Consider the following 24,710-nt stretch of genomic DNA (forward strand, 5'->3'; position numbering starts at 1 on the left):
GTTTTATGGTTCATGTTATGCAAGTCAGCAAGTTTGTTCACTAACTACATTAGAAAACTTTTCTAGCTAGAAACTCACCAAAAACAAGTTAACTGAATCTGAGGAATCTCAGCATTGCCAGGACTTGTAATCAAAGAGCAGTTGACTCTTATGGAGCCACAAGTATTTGATATCCTTCCCTTCTGTATTAAGGGTAAATATTTGTTTACCCTCTCATGATCAGAGTCTGTGTGCCAAAAGAACTCTCCTGCATCCAAGGTGGAGAAGACTCAGGCCACGTCCACACTACAGAGTAAAATTGAAATAAAATCGATTTTATAAAACAGGTTTTATAAAATCGATTTTACGCGTCCACACTAGGGCACATTACTTCGGTGGTGTGCGTCCATGGTCCCAGGCTACCATCGATTTCCGGAGCGGTGCTCTCTGGGTAGCTCAGTAAAAGAATGGGACCAATAACTTCGATTTCCGTCCACACTAACCCTAAATCGATATAGTAATATCAATTTTAGGGTTACTCCTCTCGTTGAGCAGGAGTACAGAAATCAATTTTAAGACCCCTTAAAATCGATTTTAAGTGCCTTGTAGTGTGGACGGGTACAGCGTTAAATCGATTTAACGCTGTTTAAATCAATTTAACACTGTAGTGTGGACCAGGCCTCAGTGACAGCAGAGTGAGTCATTTGGATGAGCCCGTGTCCTCCCCTGACAACAGTAATGCATACGGGAAGGAGTGTACTGTGCAACACCGAGAACTTGCAACTTGTTTCCATCCACGATCTGGACAATTTCCTGCCTGGTCCCTCTCAGGGAGAGGGAAAAACTTTTTTTGTCAACTGTCTGAAATGGGTCATCTTGATCATCACTATATAAAGTTTTTCTCCTGCTTATAATAGCTCATCTTAATTAATTAGCCTCTTAGAGTTGGTATGGCAACTTCCACCTTTTCATGTTCTCTTTATGTATTTATATTCTTCTTACTATATGTTCCATTCTATGCATCTGATCAAGTGGGCTGTAGCCCATGAAAGCTTATGCTCAAATAAATGTGTTAGTCTCTAAGGTGCCACAAGTACTCCTGTTCTTTTTTCAATTGAAAGGTCATGCCCCTCTCACTGCTGGATGCTCACTGGAGCATTGTAGCCTACCTGCACAGTCCTGACTGCCTCAAGTGAAGCAGGAAGAGAGTGACTGCCTTCCAGAGAACAAAACAAATTCATTCAAGATCTGCATGGTATTTGGATTCAGCTGAAGAGGGAACAGGGACAGTGATCACTGGCTCTGTACATGCATGCTCCATACAAGATGCATCTTCCTGGGTGGTGTGTTCTCAAGAGAAGACACCACCAAATTGAATCTGTTCAAAAAAGTCTATTGTAGCACCCAGCCACTGAAACATCTTTTCTCTGTCTAGTAAAGATGATGTGTTGCTAGTTAAGGAGAAAGATTTTGGTGCCTTTTATCAGCTGAAGGGTGGAACAATGTGAATAAGCGAAAGAACAAACGAGCAACATTTACTCCCTGCAACAAGCTTATGAAGTGAGAAACAAGGTGCAACTGTGATCTGTGCTGTAAAATGTTAGCTGACAGCTATGTGTTATACTACAAGCCTGATTATGTCTCAGTCAAGAAATATTTTTAGTATTCAACTAGATTTAGACTGTCTATTTCATTCTCTATTAGAACAGCTTCTCTCCCTCACCATAAACCATTCTTAATAGGTCAGAATTTACAATAGCTAGTTGATGATCATTTTTCACATCAGCAATGTGGTTGTCACCACACCCTTACTGCAATGGATAGTGAACTGATTTTTGCAAAGCCAGCAGAGGGAGCACAGACATTGTTTTTGCTGATTCCATATACAGTTGCTTTAAATATCAGTAGAGGAAAATAAGAAGAAAAAAATTAGAGACCCAGTTAAGAAAGAAAAATATATACAAGTTTTGGACCTAAATAACTGCATGTTATAGTAACTAACTATAAAATGAAGCAGAGAGCTTCCTCATGCACCAATATATAGTGTACTAAAGTTGACTCCAGCAATTTTTCTAGCCAAGAATTAAACCTTGGAAAATAAGAATTTGCATAGTGAGTGCACTGACCTGACCTTAACTGTATTAGTATGAATAAGCCTTATAAAATAAGCAGAGTAGTTTTGGCTTAAATTGAGATTAACAGCTACAGTTTAACTGGATCAAAAGAGCTAGAAACTTCTGCTTTGCCTTTTTATTTTTAGTTTTTTTGTTTAGTTTTTCTTTAAAGCACTGCAGAATTCCTTTATTACAATCAAATTTAAACTCTGTGACAGGTTTGTTTGTTTGTTATTGTGTTTTAAAACAACCCTTGATTTTAAGATTAGATATTTGGATTTTTAAATTGAAAATAATTCAGTAGTTAAAAATTCACTTTTCTACATTTCACTTTTCACACTTGATACTATAGCATAATTCCAGTGATCCAAATTCCTTTTTATCAAAAAATCCTAGTTATCTGAACTGCAGTGTGCCTCTCCTCCACAATGTTAATAGCACTTCTGTTTATCTGATTGCCTGGTTATCCAAAGTTTCAGATGTTCCCTGGAACATTCACATGAATGGGCGTGTACTGTACAAAAACCTATGGGACGGTTTACATTAGAAGTATTGCACTGGAGAAAATATCAGTTTTAAAGTCAGTTACTCCAATGAAACTTTTTTAATGTTAAGAAGCACTGAGATAGCATGGAGAGCTGCATTTTGCACTGCTTTAGTTGTTGTTGGCTATATAGCCAACAGACCTCTGCCAGTAAGAACATATAACTTAACAGAACAAATTAGATCACAGGATTGAGGTCTAAGACATCTAGGTTTCAACTTCACAAGGACAAAAAAAAAGTATTAATTCAAGTTAATACAATGCAAAATCCTAATAAACGCTAGGCAATTATGTCATTTTCAACCTGCTAACTTGTGTGAAAATGACTAACTGCTTCATCTTCACTAGATGACTTGAATTAATACACCTTCCTCACCCCTGTGAAGACAAGACACAAATGGAATCATTTGAGATATTCTGCCAATACACTTTGTGGCCACTAAGGAAGCAATGGTTACTTACCCCACAGTAATTGTGATTCAAGATGCTGTAGTCAGTGTGGATCCTACTGTAGGTGCATGTGCACATACACCTCAGGTATGAGATCAGAACCTCAAAGAGTGTCCTTTAAGGCTGTACATCTACCTTGTGTCTCTTCACGTTCCCATGAGGCCAAAAGGAAAGAGCAGCCACAACTCTCCTCAGTTCCGTTGCAATTCAAATCCCGTTTTGCTCATTCCTTTGAAAAGTAGCGATGGACAGCAGGTCATGGGATCCACACCAAATACATTTCAAAGATTCAGTTAATATAGAGCAGTTAACCATTCTCAGAGTATGTCTGTAGTTTCCACTGTAGGCAACTGGCAAGCCATATTCCCCAGATGGTGGGGACAAGGAGTTCTACATGCATCAAAACAGCAGTTGTAGTACTGTGCTCCCAAACTTAGCAGCTGACTGGCAAGTCCAAGGCAAAGTGCTTGACAAAGCTCAGTGGGTTACCTCACATTGCCACCATGCAGATCTCAGATAAGCAACATCCTTCTCTTCCAGAATGTGTGGGAGTGCAGTAGAACTCACCACATGCTTTTTTGGGGGGAGGGGGAAGGAGGTACTGCCAACAGGTAATGTGTGATACATTGTGTAATCCATTTTGATATCCTATTATGAAGTAGCTTGACCTTTAGAATTCCTGGCTACAAATAACTACAGAGACAATTTGAACTGCTTGGTTCTGTCAGTGAACTAAAAGTAAGTTTCCTCACTTCAGTGGGGTTTTGGGAAGAATGCAAATTAACTGATTAGTTTGGGTGAGACTCAGACCACTTGTCAAGTTCCAGTTGAGCAACTCATCTCAGAAACTCACTGGTTTGCTATGAGGAACCCAGCTGCTGGGTCTATAGGTGTTTTAAGCTTCCAGAGTCTCTGCAGGCTGCAGCACTGTTTCCTTCCCTGGTCTCTCCGTCACATTTCCTGGGCACCAACCTGGCACCTGTTACCTCTTCATGGAAGTAGAGCCCCTCAACCCACCTGCCTAAGGCTGACAGGACAAATGCTGACTGCTCTCCCCAAAATGTCCCACTAACTTAAGTCCTCTCCCAGAATTCCACTCAAATGTGAGACCTCTCTGGTTTACAGTTTAACTCTCTCAGGAGGCATATGGTAAATGTAACAGATGCTTTGCACAAGATTTTAATAACATTGCTTTTTTACTTAAAAGCTAAAGCACCAGAGTACAGATACCATCCTAATCACAAGGCCCCTCAATAGATCCCCCTTTTCCATGAAGTCCTTGGGGGCAGGGAAATTATCTGCATTCAGGAAGGTTGGCAGCTAGCCTGATGGCTGTAAGCTGAGAATGTTTGTGTGGAGGCTCGTCTTCTGGGGACCAGGTTCCTTGCATCTGTAGCTGGTCTCTCCAACTTGTGCCCAATGCACCTGATCAATGCCAGAACCCAGCTGAGAATGGTACTCTGCTTTGCATGTTTTGAGGTCTAGATACCAATTCAGCTTTAAGATGATATTCAGTGGAACTATGACCTTGTTCATCGGGCATTATGTCAGACTAAACTGACTTGAAACAGAGCTGTAAAGGCTGCTGATGAAGGTTGGCAACCGGTGTCATGTACGTGCATGTCAATGTGGCATGTGTATTATTATGGTTTGAGGGGAAGAGCCTTTCCAAATGAAAACCAGTGAAACTTTTGTCTTTCCATAGCTGCAGATGAACAGATTAGTGCTTCTCTTAACGCTGCTGTTCAAAACCTTACCAAGTAATTTCAACACTTTGTAAAGAAGTTTTGCTAACATATTTAGCATTACCCCTGTGTCTGTTTCACATAACTTCTGTTTGGGAAACCTATAAACAGCTGATACAGGCACTAGAACTATTCATAAAACAGGAAGGCCAAAAGAAAAAGGTAGTCTTAGAATATGTGCTTTTCCAGACTTAGTGTTGAGTCTGTAACAGACTGTCAACCAAAAGAATCTGGGGACCATCACGCCAAAGAACCACTTTGACTGCAAAAAGCCACTCAATCATGCTAAATGCTCATCGTTGAACCTCATTAATCTAGACGGACGCAAGGATTTGCATGTCACTTATGTGAGGCATAACAACCAGTATAACAAGCAGGTCTTTGGTTTCCAGTAACCAGTACTAGACACCTCCACACAATCCAAACTTGCTACACTTCAGCAGTCAGAATGAATTGGGATGGCCTCAAATGCCTCTCCTTCTATACTCTGGTAACCCTGTATTGGGGAGGGGAGAGTGGCTACAAACATTGCTCTCTAGATGATTCTGGAATCTCAGATGTCTTGACTCCATAAGTGAAAGTATGCAGAGGCTACCTTGACAGAGAACTAAATATTTAGATGGTTCTTAATTCCTTCCCAATGGGTGGTCAAGTGAAGAATTTAAGGCAAGATTTTCAAGAATGACCAGTGACGCAAGCCGCACAACTTAAGACACATTAGCAAGGCCTCATTGTCAAGGGATAGTTTTGCAGCCTTGTTTGGAAAGCAAGGCCCACTTAAGACCATTCAGGTTGTACATTCAAAAGTGACTAGTGACTATTTGAAAGTCTTTTGTATATACATTTAAACTAATATTTTCTTATGTTTTTAGGTAGTCTACTCCCCAAAAAAACAAAACCATGCCAATCTCGGTGTGAAAATGTCATGCAATCATTGTGGAACAGACACTATGGTAACAGTTTCATTACAAGTGTCTTTGCACGCATCAGGATGTGTATCTGATGAGAAGCAGTATAGTATAGTACTACTGACCAGAGTTGTGGTACTAGAATCATAAGAGAACATTAAACTCAGGAATGAGCAGATGGGAGGTGGAGATGTCTTCTACAGATCTATTCTATGTCTAGTATAGATAGGATGAACAAGTACCAATATCATCTATTTGATCAGCAAAACAGACATTACATATATAAACAGTTGGAGACAACAATAATTCACGCTTAAAAGACCCTAGTGTTGCAAAACAAAGTTATTGCAACAGAGATCAGAAAAAAAATTTTATTTTTGCTCTAACTTTTGAAAAAAAAATGTATGCAGTCAGCTCTCCTGTTTGCATGTATCTGTCAAACAGCATCAGTGAAGAGAAATTGTGTATTGCATGGAAGTGTGAACTAAAAGTAAATTAGATGTTTTAAGAAAATAAGAAAAGGAACATTGTCAGAATGGAATTTAGTAAGGGTTAAGTAATGTTTACATAGGGTTTTTAACCACACCAGTACCCCGTTGCTCATGTCCTTTTCAGGTCGTTGTCATGCATTATGAATGAATGAATGAATGAATGAAGAAGTTACCTGTCTTCATTAATATAGGTTCCTTACAAGCTTCTGTAAGATGACTTTACCAAAGACAATCAGAATTTCAAGTCCTGTTGTCCCATTAGTTATTTGGCTAGAAAATTTTAGACAGAAGATCTCTATTTCAGAATTAATCTGTGTTGTATCAAGGGCAGGGCAATGCACTGATCTGACTGGCGCTTAAATACTGTGACTTATTTGGATATCCCCTGCAACTTGGGGCAGAAAGCATTAATATCTTCCCATAATAAATCCCTCCAATATGCCAGTCCTGTTCCATTTTAGAGAATGTGCATACATGATCATACCGTCTCCCTAGTATGTGGCACAGTGACCTGCTGAGTCACATGGGAACTTGAAATAATACATCAGGAGACAAGTAATTGATTTTTTTTTTTTAAACACTGACGTCCAGCATACAACAGGATTTATACAGAATAATTCTTCTCTATATTGGTATTCATAGGTCAGCAGCTTGCACCCAGTGAGCAGTGCATTTTGGTTGTCTTGGAGTGATGGCCAATAGTTTTCCAAACTTGCTTTACCTTTTAAAAAAGAAAAAGGCAACAAGTTACTTAGGAAGACTATCATGTTAAACCAGTGGTTCTCAAACTGGGGGTCATGACCACTCAGGGAGTTGCAAGGTGATTACATGGGGGTTGTGAGCTGTCAGCTCCGAGCTCCCATTAAAATTACCCATGGGGGGGGGGTGGGTCACAGCAATTCTTGCTGCGTGAAAGGAATCACTAACACCAAAAGTTTGAAAACTATTGTGTTGAAAGTAATTTAAAAATTCCTTGAGTTCACTCAGTAGATTATAAATGCAGGACTCAGACATGAGTATTTATTAGGGTTGTCGATCAATCACAGTTAACTCATGCGATTAATTCAAAAATATTTTGGATTTTTTCTACATTTTCCAGTACATCGATTTCTATTACAACTCAAAATACGAAGTATACAGTGCTCACTTTATATTTTTTATTCCAAATATCTGCACTGTAAAAATGATAAATAGTATTTTTCAATTCACCTCATACAAGTACTGCAGTGCAATCTCTTTTGTGAAAGTGTAACTTACAAATGTAGATTTTTTTTGTTGCATTAAAAAAAACAAATAAAATAACGTGAAACTTTAGAGCCTACAAGTTCACCCAGTCCTACTTCTTGTTCAGCCAATTGTTAAGACAAACATGTTTGTTTACATGTACCGGAGATACTGCTGACTGTTTTGTTGATAATGCCACCTGAAAGTGAGAACAGGCGTTCTCATGGCACTTCTGTAGCCAGCGTTGCATGGTATTTACGTGTGAGATGTGCTAAACATTCATATGCGCCTTCATGCTTCAGCAACATTCCAGAGGACATGCTTCCATGCTGATGATGCTCATTAAAAAAAAATAATGCATTAATAAAATTTGTGAATGAACTCCTTGTGGGAGAATTGTATGTCTCCTGTTCGGGTTTACTCATTTTTGCTATATAATTTCATGTTGTAGCAGTCTCGATGATGACCCAGTATGTGTTCGTTTTAAGAACAGTTTCACAGCAGATTTGACAAAACACAAAGAAGGTACCAATGTGAGATTTCTAAGGACAGATAGAACACTTGACCCAAGGATTAAGAATCTCAAGTGCCTTCCAAAATCTGAGAGGGACGAGGTGTGGCGCATGCTTTCAGACGTCTTAAAAGACCAACTCTACAATGCGGAAACTACAGAACCTGAACCACCAAAAAAGAAAAATCAACCTTCTGCTGGAGGCATCTGACTCAGATGAGGAAAAAGAATATGCGTCAATCTGCGCTGCTTTACACAATTATCTAGCAGAAACCATCATCAGCATGGACGCATGCCTTCTGGAATGGTGGCTGAAGCATGAAGGGACATATGAATCTTTAGCACATCTGGCATGTAAGTAGCCAGCATCACAAAATATAATAGTGCCATGCAAATGTTTGTTCTCACTTTCAGGTGACACTGTAAACAAGACATGGGCAGCATCTCCTGCAAATTGTAACCAATCTTGTTTGTCTGAATGATTGGCTGAAGTAGGACTCAGTGGATTTGTAGGTTCTAAAGTTTTACGTTATTTTATTTTTGAATGCAGTTATTTTTTGTACATAATTCCACATTTGTAAGTTCAACTTTCATTATAAAGAGATTGCACTACAGTACTTGTATTAGGTGAATTGAAATATGCTATTTTGTTTTAGTGCGAATATTTGTAATAAAAATATGAAAGTGAGTACTGTACACTTTGTATTCTGTGTTGTAACTGAAATCAATTTGAAAACGTAGAAAACATCCAAAATATTTAAATAAATGGTATTATATTATTAACAGTAGGATTAATCACGCAATTAATTTTTTAATCATTTGATAGATCTAGTATTTATGCTTTCCTCCTCTTGCAGCTCGCAAAGAGAAAAATTTCATATTCTGATTCTCTTGCATTACCATTCTATAGTGTTCCTCTGCTTTTTGCAGCCCGAATTTGAATTAAAGATTGTATCCTTAGTGTTTTTTCAGGAAATTCATTATGGTTTTGTATTAAAATATAGATCCTTTTCAAATATCAAAAATCTATATACTTGCTGTTGTGTGTTTCTCCAAATTAATGCTTTGAGAATTTTCAGTATCAATCTAGGAGGACATTCTCTCATCTTATGCAGATAATTCATACAAGTTCTGAAATTGAAATAAAAGAGTCATGAAAACATTTCTAAAGTTTTAGACCTATAGTCTGAATTTGGAACCTGCAGTTTTCTTAGCATTCATATTTTAAACTTGACTATTTCTCATGTATACAGTTAACCATTTATTGCTGTTTTACAGCATAAATACTCAGTGGTATTTAGTACAAGAGGGAGGGAGGCAGGCAGGCAGGCAGGGAGGGAGGAAACAACAAACACAAAAAACAGTTGATGCCTCAAAGTTCTTTATACATACAGTGATAAGTTATCTGCCATGATCGCCCCAGTCCCTTGTCCTCTTTTTAGCAGTTAAGAGAATGTTGTACAAAGTATTTAATTATTGGCGTATCACAAATTAATAAGTTATGCTTGAAAACTTGAAACGGATCTATTCCCTTGCATCCTTCCTCAAGGACACAAGAGTTGCAGAGGTTTAACCTTAGGACCACACTTTTTAGTTAAACCGGTTCAAATTTGTATGTAGATAACACCAGGACATTCATGCTGATTTTTGCACTCTGTTAATCTGATACAATCTGAACAATCACTGGAAAAATATAGATTTCAGAGTAGCAGCCGTGTTAGTCTGTATCTGCAAAACAGGAGTACTTGTGGCACCTTAGAGGCTAACAAATTTATTTCAGCATAAGCTTAGCCCACGAAAGCTTATGCTGAAATAAATTTGTTAGTCTCTAAGGTGCCACAAGTACTCCTGTTCTTTTTGCAAAAATATAGTGATCTTGTTTAAACACAGAAATTGATTTTAAAACTGGTTTTAGTTATTGTACGTTTCCTCACATAAAGTTGAGCAGATGTGTGTCCAGAGGGACAGGTGTTGAGATAGGAATAGAAAGTCAGATCAGTTTTGCATTGAAACCCTTGAGTGCCTTTGAAATGGCTAAACGAGAGTGAAAAATTACTAAATATTTTTATACTTTCAGAGAGACCAAAGGGACCACTCTCTTACCTGTGAGTTTTCACTGTTTTGACTGCATAGAAACAGAAGTTCTAAGTAAACATGAAGCCAAATATTTTATACCCAACAGTTTTCCGTACAGGCAGAACGGATAACAATGACAGAGTTTCACATACACAGGATGCTAAGTGATCGAGGATAACCTATTTATTCAGTTAATTAATGCTGTCTGCCAAACTGATTCAAGACAACAGGAATTAGCACACACTTTGGTGATATATTCACCTAGTAAGAGTGGGCATAAGCAAATATCTGCTGCCCTCACTAACTGAAGTTTTGGGCACATTTCACCTACTTAGATAAAGATAAATTTTCATATTTTACTACTATTGGTAGCAGTTCATGAAGTGCTGTTCAAAGTTCTCACTTGAGAGTCTTAAAATTTGACATAGGTATCCAAGAGCACACTCCAAGTACATACACTATTTTTTTTTTTACACAGGTAATCACTAACAGGTTAGTTAGTAAGATCACAGAAAACTGCTTTATAGCCAACTTCACATTGTCTTCACTGCTAGCTAGACGTTTAACTGCCTTATTTTTTTTAAATCCACATAGTACACCTGGATTATCATCTAGACTATTAGTAAGGTCTATGCAATTATTAGCAGCCACAAACCAAAACTTGTTTCTCAGATACTTGGAGCATAAACAAGGGTTAAAAATAAATAAAAATGCTCTGCAGTGGCATATTTAATTGCTCAGCTACTTTTACAGGTAAAGAGCTTGAAGCAGATGCCTCAATGAAACAAATGTCAATCTCAGACTTGGTCTGCCACTACCAACTTATGAAGGTGTAACTACATTGCTTTGGGGTGTAGAAAATAATACCAACCTAAGCCATGGTTTAGACAGTGCTATGTCGATGTGAGGGCTTCTCCTGTCAACATAACTACTGCCTCTCAAGGAGGTGGAGCATCTATGCCCATGGACACCCGTCGGCACACAATCTAATCAAAGTAGCATCAAACTAATACTAACCTACTACCTTTGTGCATATAACTATAGGACTAAACGGCATATTTATCCAATGTATTGCATTTTATATACATGAAAAGAGTTTGTAAGCATACTGAATTTTGTCCTACCTCTCCAGTTTTTAGCTCATGAAGTTTTGAAGAGCTTCATAAAAAGATTCCCCCAATACAAAGATATTAAAAAAATAATAATAATTAGTTTTAGATTGACTAGCCCACATAAATAAATGGCACTGTAATACCATTTTAGAAACTTGAAGATCCCGCCTCAAGCCCCCCCATCAGTAGCACTTCTCCTTCTGAAGCGGATTTCCTGTGCTTTGAGGGTAGCTGAAATTAGCATAGTATTTTTGTTTTAAAATTTCAAATCTTAGGGCTTGGCTACACTGGACAGTTGCAGCGCTGGTGGTGGGTTTACACCGCTGCAACTTAGTAACTGTCCATACCTGCAAGGCACATCCAGCACTGCAACTCCCTGGCTGCAGCACTGGCTGTACACCTGGTCTGCTTGGGGTGTAACGATTGCAGCACTGGTGATGCAGCGCTGCTCATCAAGTGTGGCCACCAAAAGCGCTGTTATTGGCCTCCAGGATATTAGGAGGTATCCCAGAATGTCTGCTCACAACAAACCGGAAGAATGGCTGAACTCCGACCTCCCCCGAACTGCTTATTTAAAAAACAAACAGCTCTTGTTTGCTGAGCGAGCGGAGGCAGGCAAGGGAATTGCTTTGGAATGTTCACAGCTGTTTGCTTGAAGAGAGAAACGGCACACTCACATGGCAGAGGGGGAGGGAGAAGTCCGTGTTGAGCAGCTGCTTATGTGGTCTGACGGCTATTTAGGAGTGCATAATTTGCATTTAGTGAATAAGAGAGGGGTGGGGGAAGGGGTCAAAACTTTTTAAATGATTCAAGGTAGGTGCTGTGTGTTTTCCAGTCCTTAGAACTTGCAAGGCAGGGAGCTGAGAACAGTGTCAGCTCCAAAAATCCACTCTCTCTGTGTCCCCCATGCTCCCTGTCACACTCCACCCCACTCCCCTGTTTTGAAAAGCACGTTGCAGCCACTTGAACGCTGGGATAGCTGCCCACAATGTACCACTCCCAACAGTGCTGCAAATGTGGCCACACTGCAGCGCTTTCCCTACACAGCTGTATGAAGACAGCTGTAACTCCCAGCGCTGTACAACTGTAAGTGTAGCCATACCATTAGGCAACCTTAGACTGTTTGAGTGTAGGAAGTACAAAGTTTCTATCCAGGGTTCCCTTTGACATTGCATTCTCAACAAGAATAATGCTGTCATAAATGAAGTAGACTGAAAAGTCAACAGCTCACTTACAAAAACGTACCACCACCACCAAATACCAACTCATTGTGTCCATCCCTTAAAATCCTGGGAGAAGAGAGACAGGCTTTGCAGAATACCCTGAAAGGTGAATGATCAGGACTACTTCAGACTAAGGATAGGGGTGAATGAGAAAAGGAGTACCAAAAGTGAGTGCCAATAGTCCTCTCCTAATCCTCTTTTCTTTCAATATCTGGTCTGGGGCTTCCAGCTTGAGAGTGTCTACTGAGCATAACTGCATCAGAATGGCAAAGACAGAAAGAACGTCTCACATATGCTAGCCTTCAATCATTCAGTAATTTATAGATAAATATCAAACAACTCAGAAGACTGGCTGTCTTTTGAGCTGCGCCAATGTCATACAGATGGTGAGAAACTCCTTAGCAAGCAGGATTTACACACCACACCAGCTTCAATTTAAAAACTTAAGACCCAAGATCTTTGTTATTTGCATCCACTTAGCTATCTAAATACACCCCTTAGCACAAAATTTCACACCAAAACTCGAGCTTTCGTTTGAGTTTCCAAACCTTATGGTTGCACAGAAAAAAAAAAAGTTGCAAATGTGAGCCAAGTCAGTGATGTCTGCCTAAGGCCTCATCTATTCTAGAAGAGTTGTGCTGGTTTAACTAGATCAATGATTTTAAAATCTAACACAGATTTAACTCTTGCTTAAATTGTTTTAACATGTTCAGAAAGGGTTAAGTTTAAGTTCACATTGTTTTAATTTATTTAAATTTTAAAAAAGGTAAACCAGCTCAACTTTCCTAGATTAGACAATGGTCTTGCATACATGAAAAAGCTTCACCAGTTTATTTTGAAGGTGTTACTTTAAATCAGTTTAGTTCAGCCAAAGCAAGGAGTCAATGTATCTACATTTTAGTTTAAGCTAAATTAACTCTATTTTATCTACTTAAACTGAAGCAAACCGGATTTAAATCGAAATAAGAACAAGCATCAGTGTTTCCCCCAATTTCAAAAATAAATAAATAAATAAATAAATAAAAATAGAAGTTAAACTGTCTAAAATCAATGCAAGTCTGGAAGCAGCCTGAAACAATAGCTAAGATATTAACTGCTACCATTCATTTCAATGAAGTTTTTATTCTAACATATAAAATATACAAGTTTGTGTCAACATTAACTACTTTTTTTACAGAGCATTTTAACATTCAGACAGCGTTAATCTCAGTAACCTAAAACTGCCTCCTATATCTTCCCAGCTTTTAAGAACCCTAACTATTCCTGTCCAACCACCCAAGAAACTTCTGTAGGAGTTATGTATATTTTAATTAAATTCCTCAGTACAATAGAAGTTACGAGGCAATGTAAGTTTTACATAACACTGATGACCCCTTCCCCCTCCTTCTCTCTCTCTCACACACACAGATATGACACACAGACTCTTCATGCATCCGAAGAAGTGGGCTGTAGCCCACAAAAGTTTGTGCTAAAATAAATTTGTTAGTCTCTACGGTGCCACAAGTACTCCTGTTCTTTTTACAGACTCTTCAGAAATTCCTGTAACACAAAACAATATGCTCTAGAGACCATTTCATACTTGATCCAATAGAAAAAAATATTAAGTTTGAAAATTATGAGCCAGCCCTATTCTACCAAAGAATACTAAAGGAATCAGCAGACCTATGCACACAGCACTAAATTTAATTGTGAGGTGACTACAGGATGGAACACTGTAGCAGTGGTTCCCAGGAGAAACTGATTAACTCCTGGCCATAAGTCTACCCTGGGCTCTGCTTTACTTAACTATCTGAGAGGGTAGATATAAGTACACCTCTACCTCGATATAACGCTGTCCTCAGAAGCCAAAAAAAAAAAATCTGTGTTATAAGTGAAACCGCATTATATTGAACTTGTTTTGATCCACCGGAGTGCACAGGCCATCCCCCTGGAGCACTGCTTTACTACATTATATCCAAATTCATGTTATATTGGGGTAGAGGTGTAATTGTAGAAAAGGGCATTTACAATTTGCCACATCTTCCACTTGCTTCCCTATCCTGCTAGCATTAGTTTAGTCTTCTCCAGACTAACTTTCAGACAGCAAGCCCTTACCACAGTATATCCAAAATGTCTATCATTCTAGAAAGCACTTGATAGCTGACTGGGTTGGAGAGCTAGAGCTGCACCGTAACACTTTATTTAATGCTTTTTTACTAATAAAGCTGGATGAGATCTTTTTCAGCAGGTAATTTGTTGGCTGGGGGGAAAAAAGCTTCAATAAACCTAAAAACTATCAGTAAATTCATTTATGTCAGATTTGCCAAATATTTTAATTTTTTTTTTTTTGCAGTTTCATCAAAATTGTTTCAGTAGCGTCAACAGGTATAGCTCAGTGGTTTGAGTGTTGGCCTGCTAAACACAGGGCTGTGAGTTCAATCCTTGAGGAAGCCACTTAGGGATCTGGGGCAAAAATCAGTATTTGGTCCTGCTAGTGAAGGCAGGGGGCTGGACTCAATGACCTTTAAGGGGGAGGGATAGCTCAGTGGTTTGAGCATTGTCAGTTCAATCCTTGAGAGGGCCATTTAGGGATCTGGGGCAAAAATCTCTCTGGGGATTGGTCCTGCTTTGAGCAGGGAGTTGGACTAGATGATCTCCTGAGGTCCCTTCCAACCCTGATATTCTATGAAAAAAAGAGTTTTTTACATTACTAAAACATTCTGATTTTATGGGCTGGAATCACCGAGTGGCCTGCTGAGGAGATGCTGGAGCCAGCCTCATAAGTTTTAGCCAAGTGATTAGGTGCCTCATCAGGAACATTGAAGGCCCAGGTTACATTCCTCCATTTGCCTGATATGGAGATTTGAACTTGGGTCTCCCATACTGCAGGAGAGTGCAATAGCCCCCAAGCTATGGGTTATGGGAGGAAGAGTCTTCAATTCCTCTGAGAAGCTGTTCCACTGTGTTTATAGTTAATAGTCAGGATCATTCATGGGGCAATTCATAGTATGCATCATGAGTTACAAATCATTGGGCCAAGGAACAGCTTCAACAGGGGAAACTGAGTTAGATCCTCACCAGACAATCCCATAGCTCAGTGGCTAGGGTAGTCTCTTGCACTGTGGGAAACCCAAGTTCAAATTCCTTCTCCACATCAGGCAGAAGGGGGGAAAATGCCTCTTCCCCACCCCCCCGACCCCCCAAATCTGCACCCTAGGTAATTACTCTAAACACTGGGCTAACACTTGAGGAAATCACCTCTTTGCTCTTTTGCGTTTAGCAGAGTGCTTGAAACTGAAACCAAAAATTTCAAGTCTGCTCAAATGATGTGTTTTCTGATGCACTGGAAGTTTGCGCGCACACACACAGATGTTGGTACATCCCAAAAAATGCAACTTTGATTTCTGGAACTGCCAGCAAACTGAAAAAAAAAAATATTCACTTAGGTCTACTTGCTAATGCTCCAAATGAATATTTGCACAATTCTAAAGGAGAGGAAGAAAGACAGCACCCTGGACAATACCTCCCAAGAGCCCTCGGGCAGAAGATTAGTTACCAAAAAGCTTTCTGCAAAGATGCAAGATTAGAATTAAGACACTTAAGGCAGCCCCATCTACACTAGCAATTACAGGTGAAGGAACTCTATCATAGTTGAGACTGAATAGACAGAACAGACAGCTCTAACTTCAGCACTGACACATGATCTCAGTACATTAGCAGAAGAGGATCTACCAATACAACCAATGCCGTCTATGCTATAGCAAGGTCAGTATTTTTTCCTTATTGATAAAGGCCAAGCAGACCCAAGGCATCCAAAGAGATATTTAACAAATTGTCTCATATCAGCCTTTAACCTAAAAAGGGGAGATTACATTATGCCAGAAGTCTCTGTACATGAGCTTCAAACTTCTGATAAATACTGCTGTTACTGAAGACTACTAACAGCTGTAGGAGAAAAAAAAAACACATGGTCTATCTTTGTTTAAATAGAGATATTGGGAGAAAGGCTGCAATAACCCATAACTGGGCCCTACACAAAATTTACACTTCTCCCAGTCCAGAGGAGAGGCCAAGGCTGGACGTGGGACTAAGCCCACTCTGCACCTCACCCTGCAGCAGCAGCTCCTGCCTCAGGGAGCAGCTCCACTCACTCAGTTATGGTCTGGCTGCACCTCTGACATGACATGCTTTTACACACATTCAAAATCACCTATGTACCAAGGTTCTTTAAGTTATTCAGCACAAAACCCTATATTTAACTAAGTTCTTTCAAGCATCACTTATGGCACATCTAAAAAGTCTAACAAGCCAAAAGTCAATTAAGTGGAACGCAAGCATGGGGGATATTTCAGTGAAAAAGAGCCATAAGATATGAACAAGACAAAAGAGCAACATGACCTTTCAGCATCTGGATCTTAACAACTTGAGAGCCTGATAGCAACAGTGCCCAAATAATCCCCTCTCTTTTTAAACGCAAAAAGTAATTAAAAGTTGTCTGTCAAGTGTTTCGTTCAGCACTAAGAATGTGGAGCAAATAAGGTCCCTACTCCATAGATCAGATACTGTACACCTGGTGATTAGAACTGAATAATGTAGTATTCTCTCCTGCCACCTTATCTGAAAGTGTAAAGGCACAAGCTAGAGTAGCAGATTACAGGTTCCATGGAAGTGTTTTTTGAGAGTGGTAGATATTTCCTACACCTATCCTGGGAGTTAACATCATATCCATCTCAGTGATATAAAAAGTATTCCACCTGTAACTGACAATATTGAAGGTATCAAGTTCTTGACACATCTGCACAGGTGAAGGATCATGCCTCTATTCACCTGAAAGTAGAAGTGACATCCAACCTTCAAGATCATAGATTTTACCCTAACTTCACCTTCCTGAAAAAAGTCCTAGCAGAGACCAGACAGTTTGTAGTACTTACAAATCAGTGGAAAATATACAGGATAGCATGCATATTTTTTGAATATGTAAAGTATATGTATATACATATACTACACACACTATACATTTTACAATCCTCACAACATCCTATAGGTTTTGAAGAGAATGTTAACAAAAATAAGATGAAGTTTTCAAAAGCACTCAGTCTTAGGAGCCCAAATTTCATTTTGAGCAGTGACTAGAGGTTCTAAGTCAGTAAACTGACTCTGAAAACTTTACCCAAAATGAACTTAAAAGTTCCCCTAGCAGTGTTCTGATATAACACACAAATGAGATGGACAATACAGGTAAGCTGAGTGTTTCTTTTAACTCTAAATTTTAATTATTGCTAGTTATTTAGCTATATTTACAATTATATCCACCCAAGATTATATGTCCAATACAAGATTTTATCATGATCTGTTCAATGTTCTTCACTGTAAGTGCTAACGAAAAAGTCCCATGTTTACAAATCTTAATTAATAATGTGTCAAAAACTTGGCACATTTTCTCTTTCTTTGGTATCCTCTATTACAGCTATACCACCTTGGATTGAGGCTCTCATGGACTTGAGCAAGGCTGGCCTGGTTCTGAATTGCGAAGGATTCTAAAAGAGGGGAGGGGGGTGGAGGGGAAGACAGAACAAAACAAAACAAAACACACATGGGCACTTCAGGAAATCGCCTTCCTCCAAGTCAGTGTAAAGTCAATACACCAATATAATGTTGGGAGTCACTGAGATGAGAGATCCTTTTTTCAAATGGGATTTTAAGCAAGCTCTTAGTCTACAGCAGAGTGTCAAATATTTGGAAGCAAGAATGGAATGTTGTGTTTAATTATGGCCCATAAGTCATGGTTTAAGTTCAGGACTAAACACTCCTCCTCAAAGAGAGGAATGCCCAGTGCTGTCAGTAATAGGTCTGTACAGAAGTGAAAGGGAGGATATGGTACCTATATAGTAAGATCTAGTTATTGTTTGTTCAGCACCATGTTACATTCATTGACAATATACTTTCCTAATGTCCCATCCTCATTTCCATCCTTTGTTTCTATCCCTCTTCCTTATTCATTTGACTCTCCTATACTCTTCCCTGCATTCCCATGCAGAAACTCCCAACCTAGCATGCTCCACACCTACACCCTACATCAGCTAAGTGATTAAAAAGGTAATATTGACATTCAGGATCAGCATTTGGCATTAAAAGTCAGCTTTATCAAGGACAGCAGAATTCACGTTCCTGTACACATGCTGAAACAATTACTTAGGTAGACATAGCAACATCAGTTTCACTCAGCTGAGATTGGGAAGGGTGTCTCCAGTCATAAGGACTCACAACTCAAGTTTTATATCAAATTCTGGAAAAAAAAAATCTACTAGTGTTAGGCAAGCTATACAAAAACATCATGTGGACAAGTTCCAGCCTATTGTCTGACACCCAATGTAGGCGAGTTAATGATCTCATGTATAAAACTCTCTATCCCAGATCCAAGGCAAGTTAGCTGAGGGAGTCTTCTTAAGTTCTCCCACTTGCTGTATTCATTGTAATAGTACCTCCCCCTATGTTCGTCTCCTAAACTGTTGTGCAATGATGCTGTGCTGCCATGTTCCACAGAGATACTGAATCTAGTCTTATTTATAATACAGTCAGATGCAAGAACCTAAGTAGGTTTAAGATTCAGTTAATAACCCTCAGTGTCCTCCTTCTTGTAAGTTACGTGGTAAAAAACTATAAAGTAGGAAACAGCAACTTCTCTTTTCCCAAGGATTTTTTTTGGGCAAAGACTGAGGAATGGTGAATAAAACAAAGAAACTTAATGACAGCTACATTCAGCTTATTTTGGTATTAGTGATCCAAGTTTCACATGAGAAAAGAGAGTTGCAACTACGTAATATTTAACCGCTCAAGAAAATGAATGATAGAGTTTTCATGCAGAATTCTCAGTGTTAATAATTCTAAACAAGCCAAACATCTTCTAGATAAGAATGTGTCAATAAACCAGTTATCTGTCTCTATTCTGAATTTTAGACTGAGGCATCTGGCTTCCAATAAGCAGCAGCACTTACTTCACTGTAAAGCCAGATGGATAAAATGATTAGTAATACATATTTTGCCCTATTTTAACATTTATCATTTTTGTGCCACAAAATAAAATAAATTGGTACCTTCAAGAGGGAAGTTATTCAGTATGGTAAATAGGTGTAAGGACTATAGTTCTCTAGAACTCATTTCAAGATAAGTTTTGGGCCCACCATAGTAGGTTACTAGAAATTGCTAGTCTCAATTTGTAAGCAAAATACAGTCATCTAGTTGATAAAACCACAAAAATTAGGATAGAAAGATGTAGTATTCCATAATCAAACAGTTTAATTAAATCCATTGAAAAAATGCAGATGGATTATCAAAGCAAGTTCTTAAAATCTAACAACAGCTAGGCTCTTTAGTAATCTTAATTCAAGACTGCGCTGGTTCTCTTTTGCGGAGCAAACTTGTTACCAATCTCTCCAGTTAGCACATGACAGATTCATGGTATTTTCTCTTATCATATAAAGTTTACATTTAAAAGCCTAGAGACAAACGGTCTGCTTATCTTCATCTATTAGTATACTTTGAGCTGGAAAACCAGAATATGTTAAAGAATAAACACTCGTTACATTTCATTGTATTGTGCTGTTTCTCCCTTAAACAATGAAGATTGGTTTTAATAGTGTATACCCTGAAAAAAATCCTTCTAATTCACTTATAGAAAGTCTTCCGAAATATTAAGTATACGCAACAAAATTAAGTACAAATTTCTTTTTATATTTAAATTTAGAAAATTTACAGAATTAAAGTAGTTAAGAACACAATGAATTAGTAGTTAAAATGTAACAATACTGTATATTTTCGAACAATGTAGGTCTTTCTTGTTTATGTTGCATGGTTTTATTAAAAGACTAATCTATGAAAAGTTTGCACATCCAAATGTCTATCTGAAGTTCTACTAGATTGAGGTCAGTGACATTTTTGTTGTCTAAAGCATACTTGAGTGCCATTAATATTTACTCTATATTAATAAAAGAAATTTGAGTTGGAAAAAGGACTAGGTTATCTTGTTCATCTACGTGCCAACACAGAATTATTCCCTATGGCATAGTTTTAACTGCTTTATCCAGTCCATTTTGCAGTTACTTAGACAGCACAATTTCTACCATATCCCCTAGGTGTACTATTCCCCACATCTAGTAGATCCTTAACTAGGTGGTGGTCTTCATGTTAGTTTTAAAGATTTTCCTTCACTTATTTTTATCCCAGTTCTCTAGATCATACCATGGAGAGCCACCTTAATTTCTTCTCCTTCCTTGGCATTTCCATCCTTTGAGTACTTGCAGCTTACCTTCTCCCTTCGTGTCTAGGGAAACTGTACACATGTTCTGTATGGTTAAAATGAGTAGACAGCTCAGAGTTGTGTTTCATTATGTAAGATCTTCATAAGCATTTACAAGACTACCTTAGCAGAGGTCTTAAAGCATTTTTCAGCAGTTCAGCAAAAATACTATTAAACCATAATACAGCAACTGAAATCCTCAAAATTTAACATTTTGAGACTGAAAGGTTCTGCCTATATTGCTTATGCATTAAGAGATAGTGACACTAGAAAAGAGTCCACTTGAAATTTCCAAGCACATTTTTAATATAAGTGATTAAGAATAATGTCACAATACCCAGAAAAACAGCAAGAGTTGGATAAAGCATAAGTCCCTGTAAAATATAGTTAGTTCATTTCACTTGCATCAAAAGTGAAGATTAATTTTGTGGTCTCTGTTATCCATAGCATAAGCAGCATATCTGACAGTCTCTGCTTAGTAGGAATTTAACTACTATAGTAAGGTACTGCAGTTAAGAATTGGGGTACACTGGCATACTGCCTAGAAAAAAAAAGTGGTTTTGCCCATATTAGCAGTAGCTTGGACTTACTAGTCCCCTACTGCTTGAGCACAAATAGAATTCTTATCTACGTGAAAAACTGCAACCACCATCACAGTAACCTGCTACCAGTAAAGGGAAACCAGAAGTGACAAGAAAATAAGCACCCCACAATGTTGGTTCCAAATCTGCAATTTCACACTTTAAAGCATGGGGGTGCAGGGTGAAAGCTATTTTTGTGCTCTACTATTAAGTGACCACTTATGAACTAAAAAAAGTTTCCAATCATTATGCCATAAGTATTTAAGTTTCGTATGCTGGAAGCCATTTCTGCCAAGAGACACACCAATGGCTTAATGATATACAAGAAGTTTACTCCTTGTTCCAAATACCACAAACGCAAAATTTGGACAAGTTCCTGAAAAGTTTAAAAAACCCAACTAGTAATTCTGAACATTTTTTTCCACTAGCTATAGTAAGACAGTTACTGCTTGCTTTCTAAATGGAACAGAAAGAAAATGGCAAATGAAACTATCAAGGTCATTTAACAAAGTTTTTTAAACTCTAATTGCAGAAGCACCTGTAAACACTGACAGCTGTGTTTTTTCCAGAGATCTGCACACTGCTGTACCCCTTCCCACAAGCGTACAAGTATTTTGTTTAAAATGATGAGATATTAATGTTGCAAGGGTACATTTTATTTGGACTTCATTCCCAGAACATGCTTTATAATTTTACTGAAGGACCTCTCAAGAGTCTTCCAGAACCCCACTCCCACCATGTTTTGGGCCCAGATACTAATGACCCCTTCCCCTAAGCTACAGTGCAGCAGCTTTAAATGTAATTAACATGAGCCCACTTTATGCTTTGTTTACAAGATAAGCTTTTGAGTTTTGATGGGTAGCTCTAGAAAAAAATCAAAAAAGTTGTATGCTCCCTTCAGCATACAACAACTCAGTTTCAGAAAACAACTTGGTTGTTTCTTTTGTCTATTTTGTTGAGGGGGGTTAAGTCAATATAAAAATAGTCTAACAATTGTTACTGAATATCTTTTATCCTTATATTTAAAGTTTACAAAAAATGAAATGAAACAAGAAACACTGAAATGGATTATGCTGTAACAAGTTTCATGCTGAGTTCAGAACGCTGTCCTTAATTCACCCCCACAATGGCAGTGATGATCATATTAAAACTGGCCACTATTCAAGAGATCCTTACATTACCAGCAAACCAAACTGAGACATCCGGGACACTTATTAGCCTTAAATGTCCTAGTTTTGATAAATTAAGGCAGACGCTGCTAGTTATTTTGGTAGAAATCACTTATGTTGCAAGGGGAAAAAAAAATACGATACATGGATTGCCACCAAGGTCATGGACATAAGATTTATCAATTAGGTTTCCAAGCAAGCAAGCTTCTTCCTGAAATCCTATCAGAAGTTCTTTCAACTTCTAGACTTTCACATCAGCAGGGAAACTAAAATTGCTCAGACATCGGGGAGATATTCTCCCAGTCACCATCTTCTGAAAGCCCTCCCCATCCCCTCTCACTCCAGAATGAGCATCAGCACTCCCTTCTGCGACAGGCAGCAATCATCCCCCAGTATTAAGGCCTCCTCATAAACTCACGTGGTGTAACATCCAAAGGTTACATACACCATTTGGCTGAGAAAGACACTGTCATACAAGCACCACTGTTAGAGACACTTCCTGCTACTAAGTGGGAGAAGCAAAACATCACCCTGCTCACACAAATGCCCTCCGGCACGCTGCTGAGAGCAGCATCAATGGTCCTCCCTCTATTTCAGAGGCGTTGCAGAGATGCCTCCTTCCTAGTCCAGAATCAATACACACACAGTCCGTCTAGCCATTAATAAATCAGAACAGCAAGTCCGCTGGGAGAAAGGGGAGAATTTCTGCCTGCCTCTTTGCCTGCTCTTAACTAACCCGGACTGGGGAGTCGCCCACAAGACAAAGCGGCGGAAGGCGAGTCTGCTAGTGCAACTGAAAAGGCAGCGAGCCCCTCAGTTACAAACGCCCCCAGGCCAGCGGAGGCTTGCTGGCTCCGTGCAGGGCTGGTGCTAGTTATTTTGGTAGAAGGAGGCAGGCTGAGGATGATCATGCCGTGCAGCAGCAGACGACTAATCCCAACTACTTAACCCGGCAGGGAACAGGAGCTAAGCACCACCTATGGTGTGTGCACCCGGGAAGGGAAGGAGCTCGCACGGCGCCAACAGGGCCTCTGCGCCCACTAGGGTAGCCAGGCTCAGCACTGCCTGTGCTGCCGGTGGAAGAGGCAGCTGCAGCCCCCCAAGCACCCAGCCCAGCACACATGTCACACAGCGCCGGCGCCGCTTACCCCGTCTCCTCCCTAGGAAGGTCCGAGCTGCAGTAACGCCCGCCCCGCGCAGGAGTCCAAGCAGGGGGAGACCCCCGCACCGGCCGCCCTCAAGGTCACGCCGAGCCCCGGATGCAGCGCGGCAGCCCTCTGCAGGGGGCAGCGGCCACCCCACGAGGGCAAAGGCGCTGAGCCCACAGAGCAGGCGGGCGGGAAGTAGCCGCCGCTCCGCGCCCGCTGGCGGCTCAGCCCCTGCACCCGGCGGCTGGAGGGGCCGCTGCCCTGCCTCGGGGCCGGCTGATGCTCCAGCTACTGATTCCGGGGCTGCCGCTTACCTCGCCCGCTGCACAGCCGCACGCTGGACTGCGCCTCGGGACGCACTGGGAATCTGCCGCTGCCGCCGCCTGCTCGGCGCACAAGGTGCCCGCGTCCCCCGCCCTGCTCCGGCGGGCCAGCTCCTCCCCGCCCCGCCAACGGGGGGTGGCAACGAGGGGGACGGGCTGCCAGTCCCACCCCCGGCAGGCAGCGGCTCCCCACAGAGCAGGAGCCAGCGCTTCACCCTCGCACGCGCCCCGCTGCGGCTCGGCCCCCACCAGCCCCGGCTCGGCAGCTCGAGCCCTGCAGAGGAACCGCTACCGCGCCCACCGCCAGCACCTCCTGGCCGGGCTGCGGGGCAGCCGCGGGGCGGAGCGGCGCGGCCCCCGCCTCCCCCGTCACTCACTCGTTCGATGCTCGCCGAGCCACCCCCGCCCCACGCTGCAACTGCCGCTTCCTACCCCTCGTCCCGGCGGTCACATGACGGGGTCTCGCTCGGGTGAAGGGGCTCCCGACGTGCGGCGCCTTCAATGGGGGAGGAGAGGGAGGAGCCTCCGCGGGGAAAAGGGGGAGTGGGCGGAGCCAGGCGCTCTCCCCGCCTTCCCCTTCTCCCATTGGCTGTTGGATGTGACGTGCTTGTTTCCATGACGTGAGTGGGCCGGGCCGAGGCGTTTGATGGGGCCCGGCGGGCTTGTTGGTGACTTTGCTACGAGCTTCTCTTCGGGGAGGGTGAGGAGCAGCTCATTGCGCGGGGTAGCGGGGCACAGGGGAGCGGGCAGCGGGGGAGCCCATGGCACAGGAAGAAGGTCGAGCGCGGGAGCTCACTGCAAGCACGGGGCAGAGAGGGGGAGCTCCCTGCACAGGGG

General features: G+C 40.6%; 1 protein-coding gene across 6 annotated transcripts in view; it reads right to left on the reverse strand.

Annotated features, from left to right (window-relative positions):
* Positions 1-24,395, reverse strand: part of ATP2B1 (ATPase plasma membrane Ca2+ transporting 1) — a 115,200-nt gene extending 90,805 nt beyond the window's left edge. For 3 of the 6 annotated variants that reach the window (XM_050934601.1, XM_050934562.1, XM_050934612.1), the window contains exon 1: positions 24,251-24,389. The gene's annotated coding sequence lies outside the window, so the exon portion shown is untranslated. Of the gene's footprint in view, positions 1-23,550; positions 23,714-23,864; positions 24,093-24,250 lie in introns of those variants that run through there. The other 3 variants (XM_050934581.1, XM_050934572.1, XM_050934591.1) reach the window with 3 other exon arrangements.
* Between the last annotated feature and the right edge of the window lie 315 nt (positions 24,396-24,710).

This window comes from Gopherus flavomarginatus, chromosome 1, assembly GCF_025201925.1.
Source record: "Gopherus flavomarginatus isolate rGopFla2 chromosome 1, rGopFla2.mat.asm, whole genome shotgun sequence".
In the NCBI taxonomy this organism is placed as follows: domain Eukaryota; kingdom Metazoa; phylum Chordata; order Testudines; family Testudinidae; genus Gopherus; species Gopherus flavomarginatus.